The 17,048-nt window shown below is 41.5% G+C and overlaps 1 protein-coding gene across 9 annotated transcripts in view; it reads right to left on the reverse strand.

Annotated features, from left to right (window-relative positions):
• Kalrn (kalirin RhoGEF kinase) overlaps positions 1–17,048 on the reverse strand; it is a 636,539-nt gene that overhangs the window by 472,695 nt on the left and 146,796 nt on the right. The gene's annotated exons all lie outside the window — the stretch shown is intronic.

Consider the following 17,048-nt stretch of genomic DNA (forward strand, 5'->3'; position numbering starts at 1 on the left):
GGGCTGGAGTTGTGACTCAGTGGTAGAGCACTTGTTTGACATGTCTGAGACCCTGGGTTCGATACTCAGCACCACATATAATCAATAAAATAAAAGATCCATTGACAACTAAAAAACAAAAATTAAAAAAAAAAGAAACCCAAATCTTAAAAATGACATATTTTTTGAAAATACTAGAAAATATGAACGAGTGTTTAACTGATCTCTGAATAAGAAAGAGTTCTTTAGGCACAAAGGCCTTGAAAGAAAACAAAAAGGAAAATATTGATAGCTTTCTCTATATAAAAATTTAAACTATCTCTCAGATTATGAACAAAATTAAAAGGGCAAATGACGCTGCGGGAAAATGGATGGAACTTGAGAGCATTATATCAAGTGAAATAAGACGAACTCAGAAAGTCAAGGGTACATTTTCTCTCGTGTGAGAGCTAGAGAGGAAAAAGGAAAAGCAAGGTGGTGGGGGTGTAGGGGGGGAATCTCGTGAAAACTGAAAGGAGGTAAAGGACCAGGGGGAGGGGGAGGAGAAGGGAAACAGTGAGGAATGACATTGGGCAAGTTATATTGTTATATTGTGTGCATGTATGAATATATAACAACAAACCCCACCAGTACGTACAATTAAAATGCACTAATAAAAATGTCAGGAGGATGAGAAGCTGGGAAACACTTATAAGAACCATGATAAACTATTAGTATTATTCCCTATTTGAAGAATAAAGAATAGAAATATGCATTTCAAAAAAGGAGGAAATGACTAATAAACATAAGAAAAAGTAGTCAACCTAACTAGTAATCAAAGAAATGTAAACTAAACAATGAGATAGTTTAAAATCCATTAAATTTGCAAAGATTTTGAAAAAGTAATAATCCTCAATGCAGACAAGGATTCAGTTACCCTTGCTCACAGCTATTCCCGTTAGGGTAAGTAAAATTGCTACAGCCTTTCCAGAAAGCAATTCAGTAATGTGAATCACAATTATAGTACTATGTGTAACAAATGACTTGGTAATCCACCCTGCCCCACATCTATCCTAAAGAGCTAAGGGAAATTGAGGACAATAATTGAAGATAAAAAGATTTCATGCAGCCCTTCTTATTGTGGTCCTAAACTGCAAAGACTAAACACCCAACAGAAGGTAATAATTAGATAAACTTGAGATAGGTAAAAATGGAATAACAATGAACAATTAAAATTTTTGTTTTGAGTAATTTTTAATTTCATGAAGAAACACAATATGTAAAGTAAAAGTCAGCATACTAATGATACCTGTACCCTATAGTTTAGGTTGAATCATACAAAATTGCTGAGACTTGGTTGCATTTAGAACTTCTAGAAATGATTTGGTATAATCCTAAATGCACATATAATACATTTCTATGTTGTGGGACTATGGGAATACTTCATTTTCTTATTTCTACTTTTCTATAGTTTACTAATTTTCTACAATCAAAATATATTAAAATTATAATGTTGTAAAAGTACATAAAAAGACCACATAAATAGTCAAAACTCAAATCTATGTTAAAGCACTTTTCTTTTCTGAAAATACTCCAAAAGTATAGAAAACAGAAGCAAAAATATACAAGTGGGATTACAAACTGAAAACTTTCTACACAGCAAAGGAAAACAAATCATCAGAGACAACCTACAGAATGGAACAGCAGGCAGACTCCTCCCCACTAGTGTTGCTGCCACTCAACAAGCTGGGACTGAGGCTCCTGCCCCTGTCCCACGGTAGGCTCAAGGGAAGCAGGCCAGTCTATGGACTTTGAAGAGGGCAACCATTGGATTCCCCCCAATACCACCCCAGTGGGGTTTACATCCCAGTTTCACAGCCTAACATCCTACTGTGCTCCCTGTTTGTTGGAGTCCGCATCCACTGTATAACAAGGACTCACATCTCTTGGCGGCATGCCCTCTCCCAGCACTTCTTGATTATGCCTTTGATGGAGCTCCTGGGTCTCTTGGGGAGAGGAATGCCAGACTTGAAGTCAGAAGACTGGGGTTCAACTCATATCAACAAAGCAACATGGGGGAGCCTCTTCATCCTCTCCACCTTAAACATCCTCAAAGGGACATTTCAATGCTGCTTCATTAAGGATCAAATCAACTTAGGGTAAATCAGTTTGCAAATTGCAAAGTCCTGTATAAAAGGAAGGTATGAGTTATAATGCCTCTTTGTGAATGCGATTATGGGTGTAATGCTCTTCTGAACTTGAAGCATGCCTGTGCTTTCAGGCCCTGGCTAAAGCCCTGTTACCCTCCACCCCACCTTAGGGAAGGTAGACCTACACTTGCATATCCCTGCTGTCTCAGGTAATAGGTCATAAATGTTCTGACCACAACCCTGAACTCTTGGCAGGCACTAGTCTTCCTGGCATGTATGGGGCTAGATGTCAGATGACTGTGTGACTATGGTCCTGTTCTCATTTGGGGAACCTAGGGGACATGGTTCCCAAAGTGGGGAGAGGTCTGTGTCAAAATAACCAAAGTTACCTCCTGAGTCCCTATGCATGTTAATTGTCTCAATATACCCACTATGACATGCGGAAGAACCAGACCTGGGAAGACACTTTTAATTCTTCACAAAATGCCAGCCACAGTAGAGTCCTACCATCTCCATCAGACACTTTCTCTTTTGAAACTGAATGCATCCTTGCAACCTCTATTCCACACATAGTGATGGAGCGCCATCCAGGAGCAGGCTGGGCCTCCACCCTTCACATCTTCCCCAGCCTCCCAGACAAAAACACCTCCTCTTCTTATCATCTTATCCTGCTACCCTCATCCAGAAGAACTCTGAATGTCTTACAAAGGGCCCATGCCAGTGGACCCAGTGAATTGAAGAGAGGCAACAACAATCCTCCCTCAGTACATTGGGCTGGAATGAAATGTGCCCTATTCCATGGGGCCCCAATAGGGATGCAACCAAACAGACTCAAATCTAAGGTATCAGAGGTAGAAAGCCTTTATGAAACTTCTAGTTTATCATTTACAGAAAGTGAAACTGAGATTCAGTGAAGGGCCAAAGTCACATGAGTTTGGCTCGCCATCTCAGTAAGCATCCTCTGCTCCATGCCACATAACTTGAAGGGATCCCACTACCAAGGCATGAGCATTACAATGCATTGGCTTGATGCTAGTTTCCAGTTCTGCCATTTAGTTTCACTACTTGCTACGTGTGGCTATTTAAATTCTAATTAATCAAGATTAGATTTAAAATTCCCTTCCTCAGTCATATTAGTCATACTAATTGTGGTTGGCAGCTATCATGTTTGTCAGCCCAGACAGGAAACATTCCCATCATGGCAGAAAGTGCTATTGGCAGCATGGAGTTAAATGGATAAATGTACTACAAATGATTAAGTTCCCTGAAGGTAGGGTCAGTGTCAAGGGTTCCCTTGGAATGTACTCCATTCCCCATAACCAATGACTGAATGAATGAAAGAATAGCCCAAGTTACAATCAATGAGGGGTTCAGCCAACAAGGACCCAGAGCCCATGAAACAGATCTGCCACCCAGGGAAGCCAAAGACATGGCCTTCCTTGGTTTATGCACACAGGTCTAGGGAAGAAACAAGTGACTTCCGTCTCCTCACATCTTTTTTCAAAAGGTCTAATTATTAACTTTTGAAACCTGATCAAAATTTCCAGTGGGAACTAGAGTTGCTAATCACTGACTGCCAAGGCTCATGTAGGTACCCTCAGTACATTTGGGGAGATAGCCAGGCTAGATGGCTGAGGAGCCTAGACAAGAAGGGAAATCTTCAGTTTCCCTTATGGGAAAAAAATCTTCACAAAGCTAGAAAACTCAATGTTTTCTAAAGAAAATGGAAAACTTGCACATATGCTTATTCATAGCTCCCCTCTCTTGGTCAATGAAAAGCTGAGTGGTCTTTCATGATACTCCCATGCTTGAGCTAGACCAACCCACCCAATGGATTTGAAGTCTGCAGCCCAAATTGCAGAAAGGTGAGATGTTCCCAAAAGACTGGTGAGCAGTCCCATCAAGGAAGAAACCTTCTGCAAACAGGTTTGTACTTGTTCTGCTCTTTCAAAAAGTTGAATACCCTGATTAAGAACATGTCTGCCAAGAAAAACAAAAATGAGTTTAAGCCAGGTGCAGTGGCACATGCCTATAATCCCAGTGGCTGAGGAGGCTGAGGCAGGAGGATCATGTGCTCAAAACCAGCCTCAGCAACTTAGCAAGGCCCTAAGCAACTCAGTGAGATCCTGTCTCTAAATAAAATATGGAAAAGGGTTGAGGATATGGCTCAGTGGTTAAGCAACCCTGGGTTCAGTTCCTGGTACACCTCCCAACAAAATGAGTTTTAGAAATTTCTGGGTATAATCCAGGCACAGTGGTATATGCCTGTGATCCCAGTGACTCAGGAGGCTGAGCCAAGAGAATTTCAGGCTGGAGACCAGCCTCAGCAACTTAAAAGACCCTGTCTCAAAAGAAAAAAGTGAAAATAACTGATGTGCTCCTACAATATGTACCACCATAAAAATGAGAAATTACACTCCATTTATGTGTGATCTATCAAAATATATGTTGTAAAGTCTTCTTTTAAATATAAAGGAGAATTCATTAAAATGAGACCAAAGAGGAGAGAAATTAATTACTTAGAGGTCATAAAAAGAGCAGACCCCTGGATATTTTCAACACCTGAAGTTCTAATGATATATGAGACAAGGACTTTTTCCTAGTCCTATTGACTCAGTTAAGAGTGACTGATATAATTAATGTTGAGCACTAATAAGATACACATTGAGCATTGTTTCTTTTCTATAAGTTATGATATTCTATATTTGTTCACATCTTCTTGCATAGAATAACTCATATTGCAACTCTTATTTTAATTATTTTTTCTTATACTAACGAAGTTCTCACTTGGTTTGGAATGCCCTACCCCTATTCCTCACCTGAAACATTCATAAATGTCCAATTCATAAAAAGGAACTTAGCATTACTATTCCTCAGTTTTCATTTCTGTAAAATGCATGTAAACTAACTTCCTAAAGCTACTGTAAGAATCAGCTGAGATTATGTGTGTGCTTGAGGTTGGTAGATGGCAGGTATCCAGTAAGTGCCAGGTGATGGAGTGAATGAATGAATCAATGAAGCGTCTGGACTGTATGATTGATTTGTCACTGGGCTCAGCTGTACAAACCTGGGAGCGGCCAAACTGCAGAAACCATTCACAATTTAAGACACAATCATCCACATGCTGTCAGCTCCTGAAACTGTAGGTACAAGAACTGGGAAGAAATATGCTGCCTCCAGAGAGCATGCCTTGCAAATTCAGAAATGACTTTAAAGGTAAAAAATTATAGATCTCACATTACAAATCTTCACCCCTTGCCAGGTGCATGCCTATAATTCCAGCAGCTTGGGAGGCTGAGGCAGGAGGATCACAAGTTCAAAGTCAGTCTTAGTAACTTAGTGAGGCCTTAAGCAACTTAGTGAGACCCTGTTTCAAAATAAAATATAAAAAGGGCTAGTGTTGTGGCTCAGTGGTTAAGCATCTATAGGTTCAATCCCTGGTACAAAAAAAAAAAAAAAAAACTTCCCCTCAACTATAAAATTCTATGATTCTACATGCAAATGGGAATTGTTAACAAACTAGTCATTTCAGCTTTGGAGCTCTAGGTTTAAAATCTTTCTCTCAAAATCCATATGTAGATCTGGAAGTATTCACCATTCTACTAGGGCCCAGGCATCTACAGAACAACGAAGCCACAGCTGAGGGATTGTTCGATGCTAACAACACTGCTGATGTGGGAAAGAGGTCTAGACAGGGAATCCAAAGACCTGAGTTCCCTTTGGGGCTTTATCTTATTTCTCTTCCCCTCTCTGGTCTCCATTTTCAACACCAGTAAAATAAACAAGCCAGACAAAATGATGGCTGAGACTGTTCTCTCCCCAACTGTTCCATTCCCTAATTCTACTTTGCTATAGAAAAGATTACAGCCTGCAAGAAGTGAGGGAGGTGGCATCCCAGAGGAGAAGTGGGAATCTCGGGGGTGAGAATCACGCTGGGGAAATACCATATTTAATGAGTTGTAAAATGCATCATTAGTTTATGTGCCATTAAGAAAGAAAAAACTGCTGCCAATTAAACTGCTACACACCATAAACTATAAGATGCACCCTGATTTCAGAAATGGCAAAATGAGTTGCAGGGAGAACATCTTAGAATCAATAAAATAAGGAAACTAGCATTTACTGAGTACTTGCTAAATCCTAGGCACTAAGTGTCTGATACATTTTAGTTTATGTAAACCCAAAACAATGCTGTAAAATAAATGGAAGTATGTGAAAGATCAGCATTTTTACAGAGACAAAAACAGGTACAAAAGGTTTATGGAATTTGTTTAAGGTCATCTGACTCATATGCATAAGATATGCATAAGGTTTGAACCTAAAACTATTTTACTCCAAGCTCTATTTTTTAAATATTTTTTAGTTGTAGATGGACACAATATTGTTATTTATTTTTATGTGGTGCTAAGGATCGAATCCAGTGGCTTATACGTGCAAAGCAAGCGCTCTACCATTAAGCTACAGCCCCAGCACCAAACTCCATCTTCTTAGCCCTCTACCCTTTGAAGAAAGGCTGAAGCATTTGATAAAGGGTGAAAATGATTTTTATCTGATGGAGACAGTACTAAAACCCAAACTGTCAGAACATGTTAAAGGATCCTAAAGGAAATTTAAAGATTATATGATTTAAGTACATATTTTATAGGAGGATCACAAATTCAAGACCAGCCTCAGCAATTTAGGAAGATCCTGTCTCAATAAATAAAAAGGAATGGGGATACAGCTCAGTGGTAAAGCACCCCTCAGTTCAATCTCCTATGCCAACACAAAACAAAAAAATTAAGCAAATTAAAGTCCAAAGGGATTATGTGATTTGTCTAAGGTTACACAACCAGTGCAAAAGCTAAAATTTTGCTAGTTAATAAGATCAAGCCTGTAAGTCTACAGTTTCCCACATCCACCCATTCTTGCCTTTCCGAATTCTAGACTTTCATCTGTCTCTATGATCCTTAATGGTTTCTCAGTGATCACAAAGCAAATCCCTTCAGGCCTGGGCTGCAGAGCCCTCTCAGAGCAGTGTGGATGGAGAGTTGACCTTTCAAAGCTCTAAGAAGTCAGCATGCTTACTCTTTTTGCTTTGTGGACACACATGTGAAAAGAGGCTAATAACACCAACCTCACGGGGAGATGATGCAGATGAAGTCTCCATGGCACAGACAGGATAGGCATTTGATGGCTATGACTCTCAAACCCCTCACCTTTCTTGGCTATTGGATCTTATAACCTATTTTGCATTTTCCAATTTGAAGTATATTCTTATGACTGGAAACAGTGGAAGCAGGAGAATAGGCCTGCATCCTGGCCTTCTCCATCTCCCTTTATTAAACATCATCTTCCCCCAGCAGAGAACCCAAACCCTCCTCCGTCATTACTGTTCACAAGCATGCCTCCTGTTGGCTTTAGTCCAGTTCTCTGCCCTTCCATTAACTTTTTGTACAAGGCCTGTGAAATTGAGCTTCTTGAAGACATTCCTTTCTTTTCATAATTCATCCTGCTTGTCTTAAAGTGAAGGCCACCCCCTTTCAAAGGAATAGGCAACCATCCAGACTTCAGAGCACTTGAAGCTCAAGGTCAAGGCAATTTATGTTCAACCTTCCAGTCATTTGAGTTTGAATGCCAGTACAGGAAAAGCCCCTTCCTACCATTTTAGGGATCTTTGTGTTTCTGCTTACATACGTGTTAGAAGATAATGTGTGATAATTATGTTGCCAGGAGAAAGGGCAGGCCCTCAAGCTGGGAAGTGGAAAATGCCAAAGAAGTTAAATGGCCAGGATGTAGGCTGACTTAATAGCCCTATTTTCCATCTTAAAGACACCTAACTGAGGAGAAGGCATGTGTCCAACCTCAGTCAACCTGTTCCTGGAAGCACAGCTGGGGAAGCCAGTAGGAACACCCAAGGACTAGCTCCCATGGTGACAGGTGACCTCAGGAAGTACAAGCTTTATAAATCAAGCATCACAAGAGCCCAAATTTCGGCTCCTGCCTTCCTAAGTCCTGCCTGGCTGTGGTTTTGTTCTTCCTGCCTTTGTGGGACTTTGGGGTTGATGACTGCTACCACTTATTAAAGCTTGCTGCCTAGGTGCATGCTCCCGGAGTACTTTATATATCTTATGTTATTTAATTCACATACCTAACCTCAGGGGTACTTACTACTTTCCACACTTAAATAGATGAAAAACTGAGGATTAGAGAAATCAAGTAATTTACCCAAAGTCACAGATCTAGGAAAGGATGAAGGCAGGATTTAAACTCGGGTCTATTCTACTCCAAAGCCTGTACACACAGCCTCTCATGTATGGGTCTGTGTCATTGAGTAGCCAAGTCACTTTAGTCAAGGCACACCTAGAGCTTCTCTCTCCAGGGGTGGGACCTGGCTATGTTTGGTACAGTCTGAGATACAACATTTGATGTGCCTGGGATAAGCCCCGACCCTAAGTTTTTGTGAAGTCCCAGGATAGCCAGGTCACTGGGTTGCAGTTTTATTCTGTGCCCTACAGTTAGCACCCTACATTGATCTCTGAAACCCATCCAACTATTTAGGACCTTTCATATCCCTTGCCATGACCCTCCCCTGGCAAGGGTGAGAAGAAGGATGTCTTAGACTCTGTCCTCAGTCACTGGAAGGGCCTGCAGAATGGAGTGATGCCTGAGTAGTGGAGAACCATAGACTCATCTGACCCCGAGTTAGTGGGGAGTATTACTCACCACTTGTGGACTCTGGTGACACCACCACCCTGACAACTCCCCACTTTGGGTGGTGGTGCTGGACTGAAGGAAACTTGCTTTTCTAATGTTCTGTTGAATTCCATGAATTTCACTGCTGTTAGTCTTTTCCAGCCCAATAACTCAGCAGACATTCTGCCAACCCCTTCAAGAGTTCTAAGTACCCATCTTGTGGGGCAGGAAGTCAGGTTTCCTCATGTAGCCAAGTGACTAAAATAAAGTGGCTAAATTAAAACAAAAAGTTCTACGTAACTCCTATCCCAGTGACTATCAATGATGCGATAATTATAAACACAACAGCAAACACCATTACCAATTTCAAGTGTTGATTTGAAACCAGCTGGTACACCAAGCAAAACACCACTCCTGGAAAGTTCTGGAAATTCATGTAACACAGTAAACCCAACAACTATAAATAAGGTTTAGAAGAAAACTCAGTCTAACCATGGGAATAAAATTGTACTTCTCAACAGAAAACTTTAGGATAAAAAGCACAAAAATCTCCTTTGGTGACTTGAACTGGCCCACATCCATGGTGGCAACTATTTTCACAAATGGATTTGTGTAAGGTTGATGCAGAGAGATTGGTCAGAGGCTCACCAAGTCCATACCCTCTTCTGAAGCATACAACTCTGTTACCATTTTTCAGCCTGTCTTCCGGTTAGGAACAGCCATGTGACAGCTCTAGTCAATGAAATGTGAACAAAGTGTTACATGCCACTTCCAGGACTGGTCCTTGAAATCACTCCATTCTCATTCTCTCTCTCTCTCTCTCTCTCTCTCTCTCTCTCTCTCTCTCTCTCTCTCTCTCTTTTCTATCCTCTAAATAGATAGAAGCAAAGGTTCCAACAGAAAACCCTAAGACCGTAAAGAATAGCACAGCCACTGAATGGAAAAAGCTTGGGTTCTGTGTTGTTACCAACCAGGACATGAGCAAGAAATAGTCTGTTATGTTATGCAGATTATTACAGCTGTCAAAATATGCTGACCAATAAGCAGAGAACACCGCCATTGTTGACAGAATTCTTGGTGAAATGTCAATGTGGAACAGTGGCAACTCTGAAGAAATTACTTTCCACCTCCATTTTGAAATCTTATGTCTAATGTTAATGTATCCTATAAAAGATAGACATGATCTCATTAAAAGCAATAAGGGTCTGTCAATGATCTGGGTACAAAAACTGCAGAATTCAAAGAAAAAGAAGACAATGAGAACAGCAGAGGGAAAAACTTGGAAAGGCTTAAATATCAGCTACCAGTAGTTAACCGAGCTTTCCATTTTTCTCCCCAATACAGTTTATCTACTACCATGCATTTGACATGCACAGGTAAGTTTTAGAGAGCAATCACAAACATAAATTACTATTATCGTTGTTTCCCAAATATAATTTCTGGACTTTATTGCTCACTTAGTCTAGCTCCAGCTGCAACTCTAACCACCACTAGATGCTTCCCAAAGATGACACCCAAAGTCCAAAACTCTTCCACTGCCCCCTACTTTGTGTCTCCATCATGTTGAAGGAGGGAATAATTAATTGCTTCATGCTTAGCCTATGCCAGCATGATAGCAATTATCTCTTTAAATTCTCTCACATTCTTTCTTAAGATAGATCATTATTTCCATTTCACAGATGTGGAAACTGAAGCTCACAGAAGTAAAAGATTTGCCCAAGATCACACAACTGTTAAGTAGGAGCTCCACAGCTGCCTGGAGTGCTCCTTAAACAGTCAACTGCACCTGGTGGTGTGCTGGAGCCTGTTTGTTCTGGCTCTTAAGAGCCAATTGTCATTTTCAGGTATCTTTTACCGGATAGTGGCTTGAAATCTGTTAAATAGGAGTATTTACACAATGGAAATCAGCAAATGCTACAAGCACGACAATCAGGACTTTAATCCCTTCTTGGAAACATTATCAGCATATCACTGACTACACATTTCAATTTGAACCACTATAGCAACACTATGTCCTAATAGAGTTTTGTTTCAGGAATAAGAAAGAAAGAGCCTCTAGATTGGAGACTTTGGGAATGAAAACTTACAAAAGTAAAGGCAAGTGTAACAAAGACACATAGGGAATGAGGAAGAATTCATACAGCTTGAGCTTCCGACAGTTCCATATGGAATTGTCCCAAGAAGCTGGTGAGAAATAACTAGGAAGGAAGGACAGTACTGGTTTTAGGTGGAGAAGCAATTAAATTCTGGGGCAGCGTGGAGAACTGCTATGGAACAAAAGATCTTAGACGCTTAGTTTTAAGCTAAGGGTTGAAGGAGGCATCAAAGGCACCTTGAGGTAAATTCTAAAACAGAGATTTTTTTTTTTTTTAATGAACATGCTAAGTGCAGTTAGCACATTAATGCAGTGGCAGATAATCCAAAGCAGGAGATAAAATCACATGGTACATTCCAAAGTCAAAGATAAATGATTGGAATTTTTTCTTTGATCAACCGCAGAAGATTTACCTCCTTGAATCAAAATATGTCTTAATTAGATGAGTATGCAGCAATCTGATATGTGGCAAAAGGGTTATATAAGCTTATGGAATGGTTAGGGGCAGTCAGCCTACATTTGCTTTTTTCTTTTTAAGTAAACATTCCACATGTGGAGAATAATCCCATCTGAAAAATAAATTATTAATATTTTAATCTGTGACCCAAAGCTTTTGATCCCAATTCTGCCTGATCATCAAATTTGGTGAGGAATTTTTAAATACAGAATCTGGTACCTGTATTTATATTTAGATTCAGTAAATCTAAGAAATTGTATGTTTGCCAGAACCACACTGAAAGATTCATAAAAGCACAAGAGCAAAACAATAATTATGACAATTAAAAGATCCTAAGAAGAAACCTAAGTAGGTTGGACCGATAGACCTTACTATAGCCAGGGAAAAGAAAAACACTTAGGACAGAGGATCTGCAGGGGATTCCAGTTTGAAGAGGTTTCAATTAGATCCAGCAGGACCCTGAGTCTAAAAGAGGATGACTAATTGCCACTTAGCTGTTTGCAAGGCAAAATACTTCTCTGTACCTTAGACTCCTCCTCTGTAAAACAGGGAGACTCAATCCTGAATTCCTAGGTTATTAGGAGATGGAAAGCACCTATCACAGTTCCTAGCATAGGGGAGGTCACTGTTAGTTATTGCCCCATTACTATTGTTTTTTTCTTTCTCACTCTGTTTTGGGAACATCATACCAAGCCAATGCATGTGAAGCTGCAGAACCTGCTGTCTGGGTTCCTTAACCCCCCTTCTACAGCAGCAGTCCAGAGCAGATTCCAGCAGTCCTCTCTACTGAGAAAATAAGCTAATCATGGCACTAGGGGTCAGAGAGAAAGGTTACAGCTGTAGCTCAGTTTAGCCCTCAACTTGATACATGACCCTGAACAAGCTTCCTGGACTTAATTTCTAGCCCTGCCAAATGGGCACAATAAAACAGAATCTGCCTTGGCCAAAGGCTCTAATAAAGAGCCAGGAGAATGGGTTCATGAGAAGGCTAACACTCCGCTCTGGGATAATGAACCAGCTTGTCACTGTCCCCAAGAGTCTTCCCTTCCTGGTCAGGGAGGTTGTTGGCACCCGCAAACTGCTGCACTGAGCTTCAACTAATTGGAGGCGGATGACAAATGACACCAGGTTTCTGGGAAATAAAACATCTCTCCAGCCCCAGAGTTTTGCAGTGAAGAAGTGGGGGATGGGAAACTTCCCCAGGGTAATGCAACCAAGGTTCCTGGGGACAGCAAATAAAATATTAATGGAACTTGAGCCACCACCAGGACATGCGAGGGAGTAAAGGAAATAAGCAAAGCTAAGACTGGAGAGTTCTGCTGGCCCAGCCTGCCAGCTGGCACAATACACTGGAAATGAGATGCGTCCAGCCAGACAGCAGCAGGACAGCTATGGAGGACCATAACAGCATTAAGAATTCCAGAGATGCTGAAAGATTCCTGGGAATTAAGGGAACAGTACTATGTTCTTTACCAGAAAGGGAAAGAGGTGTGTCTTGAAGAAAAGGTGATGAAGCAAAAGGTTGCGGTTTTATTTGTTGAGAAAAACAAGCACAGGAGAGACAGAGAAATTCAAAAGAGCCAGAGGCAGGCTTGTGAAGGGGGATGGGAAGGTGAGTAAGTGAAAATGTAGCCTGAAAGAAAGGTGAGTGAGAAGAAACCAGGAGGAGGAAGAGTAGAGGGATCAAAGAAAACTAGGTCACCCAACCTCTCATTAAAGGACAAGGGTGGAGCAGCCACTGCTTGTTCACAAAGTGGGGGAAGTTCCAACCTTCATGCTGAGGCTTTCTTCTAATTGAAAATTTCAAAATCACTTATGTAGCTGAAATATGTCTAATACATGGGACTTCCCATGTATTGAGCTATCTCTGAAGCTGTTGTGTTTTTCCCTGCAAGTGGAGGGAGCTAGGAGATGGGACGGGGTGAGACTGATGAGATGTGACAGGAAGCACTTTTTACTCCGCCCTAGCACCTGGCATCCCTTGGCCCCATCATCAGGCGCCAGCTGGCCCTAGCCACCAACTGCATGGGCCTCATTTCCAGCAGCTTCTGGTCACAGTGCCAAGGGCCAAGCCTAACCAGAGAAGAGGACCAGGCCCAGGTAAAAGGCACTTCTTCCTTAAGATGAGAGTCACACCATTGTAACAACTCCCTTAGCTGCATTTACTCATTTAATTTATACCCAATTAATTTACACATCCTTAGAAGTTAAACATCGTCAAAAAGCAAACACTCCAAATCTACCACTTGTTTATGTTTGGTGTCCTCCATCAGATTGGGAGCTCCCAGGACTATTGCGCCTCCCTTCCCACTTGGAGCTCTGGGAGCCAAGAGAAAATACCCACTAACCTGTACAAACCCCAGCAAAGCTGGGGCAACTCAGAGGTATAAGTGCTTTTAGATTAGATGAGGACAGTATTTTAAATTCCTGTTTTTCCAAAGGATTCTTCAGGAAGGGAAACTTTCTAAAAACTAGTGATCTCTGTTAAACACACACACACACACACACACACACACACACAGTTCCAGCCTCCAGAGGAAGTGCCAAGTCACTGGAGTGACTAGGAGCTCAGCCAGATGGAATCAAGGAAAACCATTGTTCTTCTTACTAGGAAGGTATGGCCTGCACCACAGTGTCTCCACCACCCTCTGAGCCTGAGTTCAGCTGGGACTTCCCAGACTTTAGAATCCTGCATTAGTTAGGATTGGTTTGGCTGAGAGTCCAGAGAGTTCTGCTAAAATGGGTTAGATGAGTAAGGTGCTTACTTGCCATAAGCAACAGAAAGTCTGTAGCTGACAATACAGGGTTGCCTCAATGGTGACTACCTTCTTATTCTACCATCCTTGCATGTGGCCTGCATCAAGATGGTCACAAGATGGCTGCAGCACCACTGGCATCATATCCCCATTCCAGGAAAGAATGGTAAAGAGCAAACAGCTTTTTCTCTAGGAGGTTTTATCTTCATTCAGGAAGAAAAGACCTTCCTCTTACTTTTGCCTGTATATCAATACTCAGAATTGTTTCATGTGGTCTTTCCTATGGGAAAGGGAAGCTAGAAATTTAAGTATTCTGCTCTCTATGGTAAGGGAATGAATAGATATAAAACCAACCTCCAATATCTATCTATAGCATCTTCACAGACTCAAAACCAGAGAACCTCCCAAGAGGGATGATGTGGGGTCTTGATCTGCTCTTTCAGTGTGAAGAACAGTGAAAAGATATATCCCAGATACAGAAAAGCTTCTCAGGCTTCCAGATGTGTCTCCTCCTATTTAACACGCTGAGTCACTTACCTACATTCTCTCATGTATTCTTCACAATTCTCTAAGGCAGGTGCTATACACTAGATTTTTTGTCCACTCAAAATTCATATGCAGAGATTCTATTGTCATGTATATCTAAAAAGAACAAATAAAAAATTCATATGCTGAAATTCTAACCTTCTCATGTGGTAGTATTTGAAAAAGGGGTCTTCGGAAGGCAACTGGTCATAAGGGTAAAGTCCTCATGGCTGAGATTAGTGCCCATAAGAAAGAGGCACCAAAGAGGTTGCTTGCCCCTTCTGCCATTTGAGATTGCAGGGAAGCCTCTGTCTAGAATGAATGGGCCCTCATCAGACACAGTTTGCAGATGACTGGATTTTGGATCTCCCAACCAAGAAGAATCCTAGCAGGTAGGATTCTTGGTGCAAAGAATGCAGAATAGGAAATGACCCTGTCTGGGAGACTTAGGCCTAAAACCTAGTTAAAAAGATAAGCAGTACCTCACTGTTAAGTGTCCATTTCTCAGAATCTGTATAAATCATCATTGTTTTAAAAAATCATACAGTGCCTACAAAGCTGAATCTGGGTGCAGAGAATGAATCCATGGAACAGGTAGGCATGGAGGTGTCAATGGTCTACCCTGAGTGCCCCACTCAGGAAGTCAGTGCAGTGATCACACAGGCAGTCTATTCTCAACTTCTAAGCCTCCCTGATCCTGGTCTTTCAGGCCTTTCCTCAGCTTTCTTAGCTCTGCCCCCATGCTTTATACCTTGACCCGTGGCACCTGTCCCATCCTTGCCCTTGACTCTCTACAAGCACTGACCCATCATGCAATCCTGACATCTGTCTTCCTGGTAATTCCTGAGTCTAGTGAGGCCCCATCATGACCCATTCTGGGGGCTCTGCTCACTGCAGTTCACAGCCACTGTTGATGGGAAAAAAGGATACAGGAGCCACAGGAGCCTCTAGAGCAGCAGTCCCTAACCCTTCTGGAGTCAATGACCCTTTTGCAAATTTGAAGAAAACCACAGATTTTGTCCTAGCAAATTGCACATATACATGCATCCACAATATTTCTGTGCATTTATATAATCTGGATAGACTTCCCCAAAGTCCACTCATGGAGACAGGAGTTTCTTCCTGGTCCAGAGAAAATCATGTACTTTTTTAGGGCTGTTGCCCTCCCTGAGAGAAGCCTCCAGAAGCTCAGCCAGGCAACTCTCATTTTGTCCTCGTTCCAGGGGAAGCATTTAGAACAGTGAGAACACAAATTGCCTCTTGATCTCTCCTACCTCAAACCCTTTAATGAAAAAACACTGAGCACTGACTGTGCAGCAAGCTGTGGAAAGCCAAAGGACTTGACATACACTTTCTGGAAATCTAATCTTCACAATAAACTTGCTAAGTGGATACTGTCCCTATTTCAGATGAAGAAAATCAGGCATAAAAAAGTTAAAGAACTTGACTATGACCACATAAACAGTGAGTTTCTTTGGAGGGCAAAATCAAACCCAGGTTCATCTAAGGTCTCTGACTGCTCTTCCCAGCACTATCCTCTCAAGACACCCTGAGGTCAGATCATCCTTAGGAGTACACAATGGAAAGCTCCTTTTGCCACTGAAAACTTAACCTTTCCCCTCTATGTAGCACAGAGTCTGAAATCTATCTAAAAAAAGGAAGCAACACCTCATTGTTATATGTCTGTGTCTCTGGGTCTGTATTAATGAAGTATTGTTTTTGAAAATCATACAGTGCCTACAGAGCTAAACCTGGGTGCAGAGAATGATTCCATGGAACTTACTGTGTCAGTAAGTGTGAACCAGGACAGAGCTACAGGTGGCAATCTGATGAGAACATGGCAGAAGAGCAGGAGGGGGTGGGGATAAAAAAACATGCAGGGTAGTGTCTTTGAAAACATAATGAGGAAAATTGGCTGGCAGATGGAAAGAACTTTCCTAGACAACCGTACAGCAAGAAAAATAGAAAAGATGGTTTCTGATAAATTCAGACATACAGGGGCTAGAATAGGGACCAAGGACAAATTGTTCCTTGTTAGGTCCTTGTTTAAGGACTAGAGAAAGGAGAGGATCCTTGGAAATGGCATTAGAATGAACTATCTTCACAAGATGGCCCTAGAAGATGCTTTGCTTAGTCTAGGTCAGAAGGTGAGCTAAGACAGAATCTGTGGGAAAAAATGCTGCTTGCATTGGAAAAGCCCTACAGCAGGGTGAGTCAGGCCTGGGGACAAAGTCAAGGTGTGACTGTCAAAGTCTGGAACCTAGAAAACAAAATCAAAAGAAAGTAGGTTAGGATTAACTGAGAGGAAGACGATGGATTTCTGGGTATTTGTTCATAAACCAACACACTGGACTTACTTTCAGAGGCAAGGGCTTGATGAGTAAGAAGGCTGGTCTTGATTAAAGGACCTGGAGAAGGTAGGCACCTTACCC

The sequence above is a fragment of the Sciurus carolinensis genome, chromosome 9, assembly GCF_902686445.1.
Source record: "Sciurus carolinensis chromosome 9, mSciCar1.2, whole genome shotgun sequence".
Taxonomy (NCBI): Eukaryota; Metazoa; Chordata; class Mammalia; order Rodentia; family Sciuridae; genus Sciurus; species Sciurus carolinensis.